The following is a 19,317-nucleotide window of genomic DNA, read 5'->3' as shown; positions in this document are numbered from 1 at the left end:
TTTTCCACCCACACGTAATGCATGGATGGAAGTATTGCTCGTTCCTCATCACCTACCTCTATTCAAACACCCTGCCGCCTACTGTCAGGTCAAAGCGCAACAAGTGGTACACCCTCCCACATGTGGCACTGCACTTGTGTATCACCTGCACCCGCAGCTGCACCTGAGTACTCTCTGCCCCATTGTGTGTCTGTCTTCGGAGCACTTGCGTGTCCTCACTGGGTAACAAACAACTCCCCCCGCCTCTTCTTTATTCTGAATGTAACGTGAAGAAGCACAGCTCAGTGCCAAGATAATCTACAAGTCTCACTGGGAACGGATCCCTTTGCTTTGTAACCATAGTTGGATACAGGAGTGCCAAAGATCGTCTGCATTACCTGTGATTTTGACGTCGTCCGTGTATATTCCCATGCACTCTTGGAAATTATCATTAATGAGGTATTTGGTTAATTGATAGTATGTGGTGAATGTTTTTCTTGGTTTTTACATATTTTGTTTGTCTAAATTTGGACATGATCCCTACCTCAGGAGAATAGGTATTACTTCCTTTAATTCTATGATACTGGTAAATATTTTAATTTTCGCGTTCATGCAGTTCCCCATGAAACAATCTTTCGACCTCCCGTTTTATTTGGTGCGGAACTGTAGGTTTCTTTAATTTATAATTTTTTTTTTTTAAGAGAGAAAAAGTGTGACATTAACTTCCATGAGATGGCTTTCCACACATCTGAATCCTCTACTAACTGTGCATTTGTTTATGTGGCAAGCTTAGCCTTTGGGGTACACCTGCTGTTATTAAACAGGTTTTTCTCCTTCTTTCGAATTTTCTTTTCCATTGCGATTGCTGAACAACATGTAATCAAGATTCCTATGTTTTAAAAATAGACCCCTGTAGCGCTCACCCCGCTTTAGTAGTTGAACATATCACTTTGAGACTGACATAGAAATTTCTTAGGCCGGCCGCAGTGGACGAGCGGTTCTAGGCGCTTCAGTCTGGAGCCGCGCGACCGCTACGGTCGCAGGTTCGAATCCTGCCTCGGGCATGGATGTGTCTGATGAGGTTTAAGTAGTTCTAAGTTCTAGGGCACTGATGACCTCAGAAGTTAAGTCCCATAGTACTCAGAGCCATTTGAAATTTCTTATGATGTAAACATTGTGCCACGTCAATAACAGCAGTGAGTCTGTTATCAGTCCTAGAAAAAGAGTGTGAATCTTCCCTGGGGTAAGTGCGATGGGAGTTCAATAAGTAATGCAACACATCCTTTTTCTGGCCAGTTTCAGCAGAAGAAATGTGGAATTTGTTGTGGGACAACGTGGGATATTTCCGCTTCGGCTCATATAAGATTCATGAAACTTCGATAGGCGGCGGCGCTATACGCCTTCAAAATGCGGCTGTAACGGATATGCTTTCCAAGCAGAGAGCTGTCATTGAGTTTCTTTTGGAGGAAAACCACAGCATCAAAGATATTCATAGGCATTTTACAGAATGGCTATGAAGATCTGGAAATGAACAAAAGCACGGTGAGTCGTCGGGCGAGACACCTGTCGTCATCCCAACAAAGTCGCGCAAACATGTCCGATCTTCAGCCTGCTGTCTGCTGCACACAGCTGTGACTAGTGCATTGTTTTGACAACGGCGAGTTCGTCGTGATAAAAATGCAAACGAACCTTTCCTTCTCCATGATAACGCAGGGCCTCAAACAAGTCCGCTCAACCAAGTGGAGCTCATACAACTTCAGTGAACTATTCCTCCTCATTTACCCTACAGCCCGGAAATCACACGTTACGACTTCCATCTGGTTGGCCCAGTGAGAGATGCACTCCTCGGGAAACAGTACGTGGATTACGGGGAGATTATTGGTGCAGCAAGACGTTGGCTGCGACGTAGACCCCTAGGGCTGGTACCTTACATACATACAGGTCCTCCCAGTAAGGTGGTGGAAGGCCGTCACACTGAACGGTAGTTACTTTCAAAAATAAGGTTTTGTAGCCTGAAGTGTTGGGAATAATATGGTGTATAGGAACCCTGAATCAAACCAACAGGGTTTTAAACAGACTGTTTAGCATTGCCGATTGAACGCTCGTCGTAGAACATCTGCGTTATACCCCGTGAAATCCTTCGGCCTTCAAAAGTAAAGCGTAAAAATCAGTAAGTCTTTAGGTGCTAACCAATTTTCTACCAAAGTCGTCCGATTCTTCTATGGTTGGTTGGTTTGGGAGATTGAAGGAACCAGACTGGTTCTTTTATGGCTGCAGCAGAATTTACATTCATGTATCTTCAGCATTCGGCAGTATCTGAATATTTCTTCGCGTCCTGGTCCGCATGTTGCTTTGCTGTAATTAAATAGTAGAGGGCTTAATAATGATCTGTGTGGAAGGCGAATGCTGCATAGCTAGTAAACTCATTTCCCTAGGCCATCAGTAAGGTTATGTAGCAGTACACTTTGACATAATAACGGAATGTTTATCGCATGCTCTACCAGTGTCCGAAAATAATGGATGTAGCATACTTTCTTTCTGTTAAGACTCTCACTGCATTTAAATCATACTGCGTTAGATTATATAAAGTAGAATAACTTTTTCTTAAACAGTATCAACGTCTGGCTGTGTGATGGTAGTTTCGAACTGTCACTGAAGGCGACTTTCACTTAAGCGTTCTGTAGTTACCCATCTCTAATGACCTCGCAGTCGACGGGGGGGTTAATCCTAATCTTGCTTCCTTCCTTCCTTCCTTCCTTCCGAAGACTGCGCAAAGCACTATGCACGTGTGACGGGTCTGTTAGTGACGACAGACCCAAGATCCATTCCAAATTTCAGAATTGGTCTGATTAAGTGAGTATTCCTTTCTATTGCAAATAGACAGCAGTCAGTTTTCCAGCTTCGCTGCCTAAAAAAATTCCTGTTCACCTACTGGCGTATCAACGTTCCTGCTTTCGCTTTGTCCGTCACCACATGTGTGGGATGTACGTCCCAATTAGTTTTATGAATTGTATTTTCCTTTATTAATTGATTTTCTGATTCACCTTTCAGAACCTCCATTGTTATACTATTCCAGCCAGCAGCAGTCACATTTAGAGTCCAGTTGACGGATACACTGATTTACAAATTTGCCACTTATAGATTTATCCTCATTGTAATCCCCACCACAAGTGTTGGTATATTGAAGGAACCGTACGGACTAATAACAGTAAACATACTACTCATTCTTCACGGCCACTAGTATTTTAAGCTACAGCCCACTACCATACAATTCGCGCCACGAGGGGCACAGTGCGAACACATAAGGGAAATCGTGTTAAAGCTATAATATCTTGCGGCGAACAGTTGTAATGTTTTAATCATCCAGTACGAAGATATAATGTACTCATAAATGTCTTGCGTACTTATTAGATAATAGAACAAATTGATCAATATTATGTGGTGTGATCGGAATTATTACTCTTCTCAATCAAAGATGCCAACTTCACGCCCATTTGTACGATTTCTTGTACATTGAGGTGACTACATCTGTGGGATAGTGACATGCACTTTCGCAAATAGCTGTAGTATCGCATGCACAAAGTACGATAAGGCTCAGCATTAACGGAACTGTCATTTCTGCACAGGTAATTCATGGGTAAAGGTTTCCGAAGTGATTATGTCCGCACATTGGGAACTAACAGACTTTGAACGCAGAATGGTAGTTGGGGCTAGAAGCATTGGACATTCCGTTACGGAAATCGTTAGTGAATTCCGTATTCCGAAATCCACAGTGTCCAAAGAGTGCCATAATACCATATTCAAGGCATTACCTCTCACCACTTATAACACAGTGGCCGACGGCTTTCAATTAACAAGCAAGTGCAGCGGCGTTTTCGTAGAGCTGCGAACCGCAGAAACCAATATGGGACGTAGGGCAACGTATCAGTAAGGGCAGTGCAGCGAAATTTGGCGTTAAGGGGCTATGGCTGCAGACGACCGACGCAAATACCTTTCCTGACAGCACGACATCGCCTGCAGCACTTCACTTTGGCTAGTGACCACATCGCCTGGGCCCTAGACGAATACGAAAATCATGGCCTGGTCGGATGAGTTCCGAATGCTACTGGTAAGACCTGATTGTATGATTCGAGTTCTACATCTACGTCTACATACATACTCCGCAATCCACTAAACGGAGCGTGGTGGAGGGTTCCTCGTACCACAACTAGCACCTTCTCTCCCTGTTCCACTCCCAAACAGAACGAGGGAAAAAGTACTGCCTATATGCCTCTGTACGAGCCCTAATCTCTCATATCTTTGTGGTCTTTCTGTGAAATGTAAGTTGGCGGCAGTAAAATTGTACTGCAGTCAGCTTCAGATGCTGGTTCTCTAAATATCGTCAGTAGCGATTCACGAAAAGAACGCCTCCTTTCCTCTAGAGACTCCCACCCGCTTTCCTGAAACATTTCCGTAACACTTGCGTGATGATCAAACCTACCAGTAACAAATCTAGCAGTCCGCCTCTGAATTGCCTCTATGTCCTCCCTCAATCCGACCTCATAGGGATCACAAACGCTCGAGCAGTACTAAAGAATAGGTCGTATTTGTGTTTTACAAGTGGTCTCCTCTACAGATGATCCACATCTTCGCAAAATTCTACCAATGAACCGAAGACGACTATCCGCCTTCCCCACAACTGCCATTACATGCTTGTCCCACTTCATATCGCTCTGCAGTGTTACGCCCAAATATTTAATCGACGTGACTGTGTCAAGCGCTACACTACTAATGGCGTATTCAAACATTGCAGGATTCTTTTCTCCTATTCATCTGCATTAAATTACATTTATCTATATTTAGAGTTAGCTGCCATTCTTTACACCAATCACAAATCCTGTCCAAGTCATCTTGTATCCTCCTACAGTCACTCAACGACGACACCTTCCCGTACACCACAGCATCATCAGCAAACAGCCGCATATTGCTATCCACCCTATCCAAAAGATCATTTATGTAGATAGAAAACACCAGCGGACCTACTACACTTCCCTGGGGCACTCCAGATGATACCCTCACATACGATGAACACTCACCATCGAGGACAACGTACTGGGTTTCTATTACTTAAGAAGTCTTCGAGCCACTCACATACTTGGGAACAATCCCATATGCTCCTACTGAAACGTCCCCTTTTGAACATTTATACATGACTGTGCTTAAACTGACACACAATATTTTGTTAGCGCAACGCAATCTGACTTTCAATAATCCCTACAAAAGAATGGGCCCTGACTAACATTAAACTATACCTTTCACAAATCACTTACCTCACAAAAATCTTCGCTACTCAAGCTACTGCAATACAGCAAGCGCCACTACTGCCAGCTAAATAAAAGATTCAAACTATGGAAGGCACTAACCACTGATAGGGATAGCAAATGAAAGATATTAATAGAGAACAAACACTGTATTTACCTTAATAGTCATAATATATATAGCAGTTCATGACAAATTACAAAACTCCGCCATCTCTCTCCCCACATCCACCAATGCTGGCGGCTCACCTCCAACTGCGCAACGCTATGCGCTGTTCACATCCAGCTGCCGCTGCCCAACACTACAATGGCAGACAACAATGCAAACTACCCACAGACTGCACACAGCACAGCCAGTGATTTTTCATATAGAGCGCTACGTGGCATTACCAATAAGAAAACATAAACAGCCTACTTACATAGCCCCCATGCTCCCCACAAAAATTTTACAAATTGATTTGGGCAGTGGCCAATAATTATTTGATAAAATTTTTCATAATTACAATAACAAAGAAATAAAATGCACACACTTATCGATACAATGTTGGTCAAAAGCTAAAATTTTCTCACAGTCCATAAAGACAGTCCTGATCGTTTATCACAGTAAAATAGTAGTGTTTTTCTCAAAGTCTGAGCAGTAAAAGAAAATGCACACGGAAGTAGTGGATTTCCATGCAGTCTTGAAGAAGTAGCGTTGTCCTTCCAACGGAAAGACAGTGCTGACTCTCAACATGCAGACAGGTCATGGGCCACAACAGAGCAAACCCACAGCGGAGTCAGTCGAAGTTTTGAAGAGTATTGGTAGGTAGGTCATCACAGAGCAGACCCACTGTAGTCCTGGTAGAGATTACGGTATTGGTGGGCCACCAGAGGCGCAGACCCACTGCAGTCCTTGTAGAAATAATGGTATTGGTGGGTCATCAAAGATGCAGACCCACTGTAGTCCTTGTAGAGATAATGGTACTGGTGGGTCATCAAAGATGCAGACCCACTGTAGTCCTTGTAGAGGTGGCCAGCAGCCATCTGTTGTGACTGTGCAGGTGCACAATCACCATTGAAGAGTCTTGCGGATAATATAGCAAGTCCATAACCACCACTTGTGCTGTCACAAAGTTTTTGTAATTGTCCTTAGAACCAGCAATGCTGTTATCCAGTCCCTTGCTGAATTATTAACACACGTGCAAACACTAACAGTCCCTACTTCTCACATATTGTCCATATACTATGACCAACAGAAACGTGTGCAGTGAAATGGAACTTACAAGTTACTTAATTTGATGACCTGGTGTCAATTACAATTTTATAACATAAGAATACAATTACAAAGGTACAAAATACATCATTAAAGAACATAACAATAAAGATAACATTTGTAGTACAGGCTTTACAAACGAATCAAAATAACATATACAACAGTGTTACAGGAATTATGACATAAGTAAATACATAAAAGATCAGAATAACTTTTGAAACATCAACTTTACACATGAGCATTAAAACAAAACAGAATAAATAATGTCTAAACATCTTTACAAAGAAAATAACATATTATCAGAAAAATTCTACAACATAATTCTTATTAGCTAAACACACTAAGACAGGAAAAACACAAATACACATAGTGTAATAACACAAAAATACAGGACAGGGTTTGTTTTCAGTGTGATATTTGGTGCTGCAGTCCAACCCAAAACTTAATTCCATAGATCTTTCGTCTTATTTCCACATTTGTTTCCACCAAAAAAATCCTATTCAAGCATGCTTTCTGTATATATATGTTCACATATTTCTTACCTTATTATTTATTTTCCATTATCTTACTTCATCATTTATTTCCAAGAAAATCCTACCTAAACCTGTTGTCCCTAAACCCTACTTTTTTTTTTGTTCATATCCTCTTTCAAAATACTGTTTTGGCCAAACCATTTTCTTATAGATTTTCAATGTATTTCTTCCAATTCATCACAACTTGTTGTCTTATATAGTCTACCCCCTCTTAAGCTAACTTAAATCTACTGAGCTCAGATGCTAAACTAAGGAACGAGGCAATGCAGCAGCAGAAAACAATTAACGCAAACAGCAATGACAAAAAAAAAATGGAAATTTGCAAAGCAAGCTACAGTAAATCTAAATTATGAAGCAATTCACATTACAACTAATATGAGGCAATGCGCAGCAAACAAGAAAAATAAATCTGGCTTAGCAGAGCAACAAAAATTCAAATAAAACAACACTATGCCTGGCAAACAGCAGCAGAAAATGAAATACCTAAACATGACATAGCTCAAGCAAAAAAAATAGTACACTAAAGGTAACAATGCAGATAAGGGAAATGTATAATCACATCTTAATGTCTAAGTAATTAAAGTGGTGCACCACAACATTTTATTGTCAAAAAAATATTACCATGTACTTGAAAAGAATATTATGTATGCATTTACTGTTACTAGTCCCTTCTTATTGTTCTTTCCTTTCCAAGTGCTCCTTTTTTGAAGAATGTGTATCACAAAATTATTATTTAATAGATCTGTTGACAGAAAGTGTTCACATTAGCAAATGCATTTGTTGTGTCTATTTAATACAGCATAGACACAATGAGGTAGCTAGGTGCACGCTAAACTAACGCAGACGGGCTTGAAGTTCTGGAACATGAGACTTATTAATGAATAAGAAGAAAAGTACGTAGATGTTACTTAACTTTTATTCTCTTGTTGGAATACATCTCTTGAATAGTAGTAAGCTATAAGCACTGATACAAATGGCGCCTTGCTAGGTAGTAGCTATAGACTAAGCTGAAGGCTATTCTATCTGTCTCTCGGCAAATGAGAGGAAGACTTGGTAGGTCTGGTCGCAAGCTATGTCTTCCGTACAACTGGGGCGAGGTCTAGTCCGTGTCTCGTGACCTGCCATGTGGTGGCGCTAGGTTGCGATTACACAGTGGCGACACGCGGGTCCGACATGTACTACAGGACCGCGGCCGATTTAAGTTACCACCTAGCAAGTGTGGTGTCTAGCGGTGACACCACAGCATTTAATTTTATTTTATGAAACCAATGCTGCAAGACAGCTGGAAACCAGATATCAAATGAAATAAGCAATTACGCAAACCAAAGCATAAAAATATCATTCAATAGTCATGTGACATTTCATAAGTTAGTAGAAATTCTCTCAACTCTCGTAGAAAGACGCTTGTCAGAATCAGGTGTGCAGATGTAAAAATATTTGTCGTCATTTCATTAGGCATTTCTGTAAATATCATAAATTAAGAGCTCCACAGTGTAATCATATGTTTTCAAGTTCGACTGTGTCGTTTTTGCGAGGCTCTCTACAAAGGAACGTCAATAGCGGGGATAATGGCCTCCCCTTTTTTATTTATTTTTTTTCTACCTGTGCCGCTGAAAGGGCTCGCAATAATGGCTTTTTCTCCAGGCGTCTGACAGTTGGGTGCCCGCGACGCATTATGTGCAGGTGGTCACTGAACTTTCTTACCAAAATATTTATGACACCAGTTTCCGCTACAGTGACAGTCTCATATAAAAATATTTCACAGGTCAAGAATTAGCGTTGCAAATCTGTAGAAACAAAATCCTATACATATAAGAGCGTCCAAAATATTTTCGCCAGCATTGTGATACATTCACGTATATACACACATTTCATAACTCTTAAAGTACGATTCTTGGTTTCCAACAACCTTCTTCACAAACCATAGTCCCTAACTTCTATTCATTATTCATATACATATAAACACGTAATCACATTCCTTGTATAGCATCAGCTTATTGATCATAAACATACCTCAACAGCATAATACACATCGTCGTCGTAAAAATAACATCATAACACCTAAGTCAAATCTCAAAAACGTCGTAGCTTTCTGCAATAATTTCAAACCCTAAAAAATATTCTCTGCTCATTTCAATAGTGTCATCTACCTCAAACGTACCTTAAAAATCATGATCTCATACCAAATACATCATTCAAAGCTCTCATAGTATCACAATGGTTCTGAAAAAATATGAACAGTTCACAAAGTACAAACAACATACAATTTCGTAAGTGTGAAGTTATCCAACGGTGTAATTACGTAAACGTCTGTCACTGATGTAGTAAAATAAATGTTTGTCTCTCTCAGGTAAATAATCAGATAGCTGTGTAATTCTGTGTTAGAGAAATATGGTACCGATGAGTAAAGTTGTATAAGCAAATACCATATTAGCTAGGGCTCCTTGTGCTCGCCAAACACATGGTACACAAAGTAAGCGTGTACCCCCCTGAGGATTAATGTAATTATACCCTCAGGTGTTACAGATTACAGCAATGGAATGAAATGTATCACGGAAAACCTTTGTATCATTGTACTCCAAATATATTTAAAAATAAATGTTTTAAGTACAAAATCAATCACTCAAATACGTGTCCTGTAGCGCTAAATGTGCGTCTTGTTGCAACATAATCTCTGTGGAAGTGTCGTAGTTATCGTCCTCCGAAAGCTAAGTTCTGCAGAAGTCAATGTACTTACCTCATGATACACAAAAGTGAAATGCTTTGCGTATAGATATCGTAGTTATTATGCTTATTGGCGTGATGAAGAAAGTACTGTACTGTAACGTATTGTTGTGCTACGGAAAACCCTGTCGCATTGTAGCTATACTACAAAAGTTACTACTAAAACCTGTTTTACTTCCCAGAAGATTTCAGAAAAACTGTGCAGATATAAAACAGATACACCGCAAGAGCAACATTGTAAATTGTCACTCATTAGTAGCGTCGTGATATAATCGTGTAGCTGTCAAGGAAACCAAATGCTAAGTCATCTTTAATCCCACAGAAAGTACTTCAAAAAGGATGTATTTTCAAGCAAACCAAAATGTTGAATTAAAATCTCATTAGCAGTACTGGTAAATGTTCTAAGTATGTGAGCCTTATAGTCATTACGTAATCGTGCAACAAACAAGCAAGAATGCACACACACAATAACACTGTGTCGTCTGTTCACAATAACAATGCATTCGTAATTTCTGTTTAAAAATGTTCCCTAGGTTCTAGGCTGGATATTTAACTTCAAACATTGTTGCATGTTAACAGTTTCTTAAGTCTGACAAAGCATACTAGAAATGTGAAGTGAAAAGTTTTATGGCAAAGACAAAGTTAAAAAGCAGATTATCTTTCAAAAAACGGTTTTACATGTGAAATGTGGTGTAAACCTTTACTCTTCCTAGTATGCAGGGTTTCAACTTCAACGCAATTATCATGTGGTATACGTCGGTAAAGAATACTGGAATTTTTCTCAAGGCTAGCGTCTTACGTTATTTTTCTCGGAGGCAGCGGGCGCACGCGGCTGCCTGCTGTGCGAGTCATTGTCTGTCTCTTTGTTGGCGCGCGCCGTTATTGGGATTAGGAGACCTAACTTCTACAAATTCACTCTGACGAGAAGGCCCAGCTCTGTTAGAATCCCGCCAGTTCTGATGAAATTCAGGTCTGTCGTTATATCGGTAGTTCCTGTAGTTTCTTTCTTGTCGGTTAAGTGGTGGAGAATTTCTCCCTGAATTATCACTGCACGGTGGACGGTTGCGTCTGAAGTTATTCCTTCTCCCGTGATAATAATAGTTCTGGTTGCCATATTGTCTGTTTCTATGATTGTCTCTGTCATAGTCATTACTACGGAAATGCGATCTTTCTCTGTAACTACTATTCTGCCAACGGTTGGCATACGGGTGGTGTCTGTTTTGGTCACGATTTACGTTGTAAGAATAGCCTTGTCGTGTCCAGTTATTATTTCTTTCATCGCGGAATTGCGACGGATGTGACCTGTAATTGTTGTGTTCCTGTTTTCGCGTTCCGCGATTGTCAGTGTCAATTTCTAATTCTTGTAAGAGTCCCTAAAAAGCTTCAATGTCGTCTTTGCAACGTCCTGCCAAAATAATGTGTCGTAAACGTTCAGGTAATTTGATTAAGCAAATGCGGATGAGTTCTGAGGGGCTGTATGGGTTTGACAGGTACTGATTCTTGTGCAACATGTCTTCAAAATATTTCACAAGACTGGAGAATTCAGATTGTTCGAAATGTTTCATCATCATGATGCTATGTTTTACTCGGTCTTGTGTAGCTTGAGACCAATATGCTGAGAGGAAGGCATGATAAAATTCTCCTTCACTGTGACAATCGTGAATGACCGATCGCATTCTTACAGCTGGTTCATTCTCCAAGTAGCCACACATAAATTCTAACCTGTGTTCCAATGACCAGTTGGGAGGAAAACAATGAGAGAATTGATGGAGCCACGCTTGTGGATGAATGTCGTTGGCAGAATTCTTAAACGTTTTGAATTTACGTGTAGTAATGAACAGCTTATAGTCAAAATCATTGAGTCGGCGAGTAGCATATCGGTCATTGTTACGTCGTGTCGGCGGTTCCATCTCAAAATCCAATGCGCCTTGCCAATTTCTTTCATAATTTCCGAAATGTCCTGTGTTATTATTTTGTGGTTGTTCCGTATTTCTATGTCCCTCTTCCCGTACTGGAGCGCGTGTGTCCTCTGAAATATGTAATTCTTGTATTACCTGCGTCAACTGATCTTGTACTTCCCGGATTTCTCTTTTGTACTGTGTATTGATTTGATTTTGATTTTGTTTGAATTTTCTAATTTGTTCATACTCTTCTGTGTCAGTGAAGGCTACAGGCCTTGTGTCATTCAGATCATCATCTACCTTTGTAGATAAGTTAGTGACGTGGTCCGAAAGTTCGGCTACTTTCTCCGATGGTGAACACATTTCCTCAGTGTGTTTTTCTGAACCAAGTTTCAGAGTGTCCATTTGTGTTGAAATCGAATCTACTATGTCCTTCAAGTTTTCCTGAGTTTTCGCAAGTTGCGTAACCGAATCGGTAGATGCAACTGAGTCAAATTTAGCTTGCAAGGTCTCATGATTTTCATGAACAGTAGTTTGCAGTTATTTTATGGCTGCTTCGTGATTCTGTAGTGCATTTTCATGACGCGAAAAAATAGGTTGGAAATGCTCACAAATTTGTGTTTTTACGTCATTACAGACTTTTTGACATTTCGATTCAATGTGATGTAACTCAGTAGTTAAATCCTCACGTGTTTGTTCAAGAGTTTGCTCCAATGAGTCTAACTTTTGAAGATTTTGTTCCATTGCGTCTAACTGTTGCTGTGTTTGTCTCTGGTGTTGTTCCATTGTGTCTAACTGTTGCTGTGTTTGTCTCTGATTTTGTTCCATTGTGTCTAACTTTTTAAGATTTTGTTCCACTGTGTCTAACTTTTTAAGATTTTGTTCCACTGTGTCTAACTTTTTAAGATTTTGTTCCATTGTGTCTAACTTTTGAAGCTTTTGTTGCGTTTGTCCCATTTGTTGCATTAATTGTAATAACAATGCACTGGTGTCTGGAACATGTTCCTCAGTGCTTTTCGGCAGTGAATTTGCACCGGAAACATTCACATTTTGACAAGCAGAAAATGTGTCTTGACTTATTTGAGAAAACGGTGAGGATCCAAAACCTGAATCTACAGTATTTGCGAGATCGTGTCGTGTCATTTCGGATTCCTGAGCCGAGCTATTGCCGACCGATCGATCGATAATGCTTCCCTGCTCACTAATTGTTTCACTGCCTACGCCATTGTTTGCCGCCCGCTCCATTTCCCTATGCACAATTACCAAGTTACTATGTTGAACATTAGTTAATTCATTACACAGTGGCGCTAACACACTGCTTTCGTCTTCGCTGTCATTTCTCAGTTTACTTTGGAGCCTAGTGTTACGTTTTTCACACGCCATTATTGTCACAATATTTCACACGATAACACAGAAAAGCACAATTTGAAGATCAAAAATAAGAGAACACATTAACATAGCACTGAAAATAATATGTAGTTAATTGCAGCTGCGAAATACTTGGTGCAAATCTACATGCATGCCACAGCTGTTTTACTGTACAACAATGAAAAACTACAACTACAAAGGAAATTCTCTCTATGATTACGCGCTAGCAATAAGCAATAGCTACACTAACTACACAAACTACAAGAAAAAAATCAGAAGATTCCAGTGAGGTATCCTAGGCTAAGGGTCGACATATGAAACGTCCCCTTTTGAACATTTATACATGACTGTGCTTAAACTGACACACAATATTTTGTTAGCGCAACGCAATCTGACTTTCAATAATCCCTACAAAAGAATGGGCCCTGACTAACATTAAACTATACCTTTCACAAATCACTTACCTCACAAAAATCTTCGCTACTCAAGCTACTGCAATACAGCAAGCGCCACTACTGCCAGCTAAATAAAAGATTCAAACTATGGAAGGCACTAACCACTGATAGGGATAGCAAATGAAAGATATTAATAGAGAACAAACACTGTATTTACCTTAATAGTCATAATATATATAGCAGTTCATGACAAATTACAAAACTCCGCCATCTCTCTCCCCACATCCACCAATGCTGGCGGCTCACCTCCAACTGCGCAACGCTATGCGCTGTTCACATCCAACTGCCGCTGCCCAACACTACAATGGCAGACAACAATGCAAACTACCCACAGACTGCACACAGCACAGCCAGTGATTTTTCATATAGAGCGCTACGTGGCATTACCAATAAGAAAACATAAACAGCCTACTTACACTACCTTAGTTAGGAGTCTGCAGTGGGGCACCGAGTCAAACGCTTTTCGGAAGTCAAGGAATAAGGCATCCGTCTGATACCCTTCATCCATGGTTCGCAAGATATCATGTGAAAATGGGCGAGTTGCGTTTCGCAGGAGCGATGCTTTCTAAAGTTCATTCGAGTGCTTTGCAGGACCTATGAACCCACGGATTTAAGTTGTGAAACCGGGCTCTGTGCAAGCTGATGGTGGCCCCAATGTACTGTCAGCTATTTTACATGCAATGGACTGAGTTCTATGGTCCTAGTGAAGCGATCATTGACCTGAAATGGTTATGTTCGGCTACTTGGATACGATTTTCTACCACACATGGACTTCATATTCCCGTGAAATTGTTCGCAACTCGTTTGAAGAACATTCTGGACAATTCGAGAGAATGATTTAGCCATCCAGATCGCCGGACATCCCACCGAACATTTATGGGTCCTAACCGAGGGGTAGGTTCATGTTAACACCCTGCACCGGCTTTACTTTTACAGTTACGGACGTCTATGTAGGCAGCATTGTTCAGTATCACTGGATGGGTCTTTCAGGGAGTTGATTTCATGCCACGTCAAGTTGGTGCACTACGCTGGGCAAAAGAAAGTGAAGCAATATCAAGTTATCTTCATCGTAATCATCCACATGCATGGATTATGTTGGAGGAGCCTGTTCCGGCTTCAGCGCCTTAGCTCCAATGTCTCCTGGGCCGACCTACGTCCCTTACACCTTCGCGTATATCTGCCTTGTTACATCATGTATACATATTCTTTCCATTTCTGCTCATATGTGTCGATTTATTATGTTATTGTAAATATTTTATGCTTATTTCTAATATGCAGGGTGATTCTTATTAACGTTTAAAAATGGCCGAAGCGATGTAGATGACGGTGAGACAAGTAATTTAGTATCAGAAAAATGGCGCTGAAAATGTTTGGAAATAACACGAAGGCGGATCACTAATGGTGAACTTGTGACGTAACCAGATGACATACGTCTCCGAACGTGTAACGGTTGGACTTTTCGATCCTGTACTCGTTGGTAAGGGGAGGTGCTATTTTTTTCTTATTTTTTAGTCATCAGTCTTCTGACTGGTTTGATGCGGCCCTCCTCGAAATCATCTCTGGTGCCAACCTCTCCACCTCAGAGTAGCACTTGCGACCTATGTCGTCAACTACTTGATGGATGTATCTCAGTCTCTGTTTTCTTCTAAAGCTTTTACATCAACCGGTTTCAGGCATCGACCATCTTCTCGGATAAGAGTTAAAATATTTTAAGCCAACACATTTGTCATTACTTAAAAAATTTGTAGAGAATGTCATGAATATCAATATACAACACAGGACTTTTAGAAGCAGACATACTAACAGCAAGTGTACAGTTTTACACATAAAAACTGACTTCCGGCCGGTCACCACTGAGACTATGTCCGAGTTGTTGTGACCAATAAAATCGACCGCCCCTGAAAACGCTGTCTGGCCATCTGCGTCGTCTTGCACCGTGATGTCCACCACGGTTCCCAGGAAAATTCCGATTACAGGTATTGTCAACGTTACCTTTAACAAATCCAGCCGGCCGAAGTGGCCGTGCGGTTAAAGGCGCTGCAGTCTGGAACCGCAAGACCGCTACGGTCACAGGTTCGAATCCTGCCTCGGGCATGGATGTTTGTGATGTCCTTAGGTTAGTTAGGTTTAACTAGTTCTAAGTTCTAGGGGACTAATGACCTCAGCAGTTGAGTCCCATAGTGCTCAGAGCCATTTGAACCATTTTTAACAAATCCACGCGTCACGTCCAGCCCAGTTCTTTGGAGATACATGACTGGTTAGTCGATACAATTAAAATTCACTACTGATCATGTGCATACTGCATATTTCTACAGCGAATTATCTGTGTCTTTTGATTAGTTTCTTGACCGGCTCCAGGTTGATAGGATACTTTCTCGTCGCGGTTTTCACGTACCCTTTACGCACCGTGATGGTTCCACTCGTCTAGTTCTCATGTCAAATGTAGAAGTGATATATATATACAAATGTCAGAGTGTTTAACGTTCCGCCCGAGGTAAAATACTGTTTTCTGAGGTCCGTTTTGCTTCCTTGTGGGGAAATAAGTTATATTCGAAAGGAACGCTAGTCTGCTCAGCACCACTTACAGGTCTATAGTGGTATTCGGTCAGGGGAAATGGTGGTCAAAAAACATATTCCTTCTCATCAACAGATATGTGGTTATATACTCCATATTACATACAGAAGGAACGTGTTATTATTGTACTCAAACCGTTCATTTCCGTACTAGTTGTCCGTGGCGTGTGGTGGTATTAAAACCTACATACGAACAGCGTAAAAACTGGAATTTAGATGATCTTCTCCCGCAAGGATCTCAGACTGTATCGCTCCCTGTTACTGAGGGACGCAGTGATCCGTTACCCGACAACGCCCGTAATTTTCCCCCGCTGTCCTTGCGTAGGGATGTTCATGCCGTTAATTCCAAGGTGCCCGCCATGATTTCTCACAACAAGACTCGCCGAACACATGATGATGCGGCTGATGAACCTTCCCTATTGGCTCGCCATTCCAATGGGCTTCCAGTAACGGACCCTCTTTCTCAGTCGGATATCGTGGATGAGGACGCTTCAGGTGCTTTCCCGCCTGTGCGGAAGATCCCTGACACATTATCTGGCGTTTTTCCTGTTGTCGAAGCCGCCCTTTCGGAGACGACCGTGAGGAACCCGCTTCCAGTTCCCAAGTCTCTTCTTCTATTTTCCCGGACACTTCTGTCGACTCTGTTTCTCATCCCCCTTCTGCGACTTATGTCTCCCCGTCTTGGTCACAGCCTTTCCCCATGAACCAACTGATTGATTCTCAAAAGCCAGTGGATCCCGTTGTTATTCACCAACCGTCCCTCCGTGAGCCCATGTCTGCCTACCAATGGGATGAAGAGGCCTCTCCCTCGCTATTTGAAATGGAATACTTACATGATGCTCCCACGCGACCGAACGCGGCAGCATCGGTGCCGTGGAGCCGCAGTAGAATCCGCAAACAGCCACAGAGAGCCACTTCACGGCCAAAGAAAAAGCAGTTAGAAGATGAGGGTTCTGTTTCGTGGGTCTTCTCTCTCTGGTTCGGCGATTGATTCTAGTATGGTTACTTGTATGTTGTTCCGTCAACTGACGGGTCTTTACCGTTCTTTGTTCTTCTTTCTGGGTTGAAGTTCCATGCAAGCATACACATTTCCTACTCTGAATTTTAACAGAATATGTTCTGAGCTTCGGATCGCCGCTTCTCGAAAGTTTATCAATCTGGGGCAGACGTTGTTTTTTTACAGGAAGTCTTATTCGACCAGTTTTCCATTCCTGGCTTCTCAAACGTTTTTAATGTAGTTTCCGAACTTTCTCCGGGCACTGCCTTGTTTTATAGGGAAGGCATTCCGTTGAGGGATTTCAAAGTACTCGACAGTGGAATGGGGATCGGGTGCACGTTTTGTGATCTCAGTTTACTCCTTTATGCCCCTTCTGGCACGGGTCGTACTACCGCACGTTCGATGGCTCTGAGCCCTATGGGACTCAACTTCTGTGGTCATCAGTCCCCTAGAACTTAGAACTACGTAAACCTAACTAACCTAAGGACATCACATACATCCATGCCCGAGGCAGGATTCGAACCTGCGACCGTAGCAGTCGCACGGTTCCGGACTGCGCGCCTAGAACCGCGAGACCACCGCGGCCGGCACCGCACGTTCGAGTTTCTATAACGAAGATATCATTTACTTGCTTCGTAAATCCCCGACAAAGATTATCTTAGGTGTGGACTTTTGTTGTGTACTACGGCCGGTGGATCAGTCTCCTAATTTCAGTAAAGAATTAGATGACCTGGAGCGCTCCTTGCGCCTGCGTGACGTGTGGGTTTCTCGCTATCCTACACTTGTGCGACATACATACTTTTCTCCCACGTTTAGCAGTCGCCTCGATCGCTTTTTCCTTTCCCATTCCTTGTGCATGTTGATGTGATACCAGTCTGCTTTACTGATCATTGTGCCGTAGCCGTCACGTTTGATTACGAGCGGCAAACGGTAAAATTCTTTCGTCCTACCTAGATGCTGAATACAGCCTCTTTGCGAGATAGCTCTCTTGGTGTCGTCTTGGAGGAGATATGGGTCAGTTGTTCTCGTACTATGGACCGATACTCGTCTATTGTGTCACGGTGCACACTGTAGGCTAAACTTCAAATCCGTAGGGCTCTCATTCGTTTTGGAGCTGCGAACGTGGCAGACGATCGACGAACGCAAGAATTTTACTACTCAGTCTTACGTAAACTGTACGATAGTGCTACGCATGCTCCCCTACGGGTTACTGATATACAGCGCATCAAAGCCAAATTGCTCACGCTCAAACGCCTTCAAATGGAGGGACTGCGGAAGAGGTCTCAACCACGTTCCCTTTTACAAGACGAATTGACGTCTCTATACCATCTAGTCCATTTACGGGCGCGCAGGAAAAGTGCATGCCTTGCCTCCCTCACAACCGCTGACGGCCACATGTTCACCTCTCCCCGTGACATTTCAGATTTTGTTTACACCTATTGTACTCATCCGTACGATACCCATGTCCTGGCAGAAAACTCTCTCGACGACTTTACATCCCTGCTGCAACGCGTCGTCACTCCTCAGTAAAATGACGCCTTTCTGCGTCGCTTTCACAAGAATGATATACAGGGTGAGTCACCTAACGTTACCGCTGGATATATTTCGTAAACCACATCAAATACTGACGAATCGATTCCACAGACCGAACGTGAAGAGAGGGGCTAGTGTAATTGGTTAATACAAACCATAAAAAAATGCACAGAAGTGTGTTTTTTAACACAAACCTACGTTTTTTTTAAATGGAACCCCGTTAGTTTTGTTAGCACATCTGAACATATAAACAAATACGTAATCAGTGCCGTTTGTTGCATTGTAAAATGTTCATTACATCGGGAGATATTGTAACCTAAAGTTGACGCTTGAGTACCACTCCTCCGCTGTTCGATCGTGTGTATCGGAGAGCACCGAATTACGTATGGATCCAAAGGGAACGGTGATGGACCTTAGGTACAGAAGAGACTGGAACAGCACATTACGTCCACATGCTAACACCTTTTTATTGGACTTTTTCACTGACGCACATGTACATTACCATGAGGGGTGAGGTACACGCACACACGTGGAATAGTGTGTGTCCCGACATGTCAGGCCAATAGATGTTCAATGTGGTGGCCATCATTTGCTGCACACAATTGCAATCTCTGGCGTAATGAATGTCGTACACGCCGCAGTACATCTGGTGTAATGTCGCCGCAGGCTGCCACAATACGTTGTTTCATATCCTCTGGGGTTGT

At 41.9% G+C, this 19,317-nt stretch overlaps 1 protein-coding gene across 1 annotated transcript in view; it reads left to right on the top strand.

Moving 5' to 3' along the window:
- The first annotated feature begins 342 nt into the window (after window positions 1-342).
- The window catches only part of LOC126198931 (uncharacterized), a 120,504-nt gene continuing 101,529 nt past the window's right edge, over window positions 343-19,317 (top strand). The window contains exon 1 of the mRNA XM_049935568.1: window positions 343-438. The gene's annotated coding sequence lies outside the window, so the exon portion shown is untranslated. The remainder of the gene's footprint in view (window positions 439-19,317) is intronic.

Source organism: Schistocerca nitens, chromosome 8 (assembly GCF_023898315.1).
Source record: "Schistocerca nitens isolate TAMUIC-IGC-003100 chromosome 8, iqSchNite1.1, whole genome shotgun sequence".
NCBI lineage: Eukaryota > Metazoa > Arthropoda > Insecta > Orthoptera > Acrididae > Schistocerca > Schistocerca nitens.
This window is presented reverse-complemented; position numbering and strand designations above follow the sequence as displayed.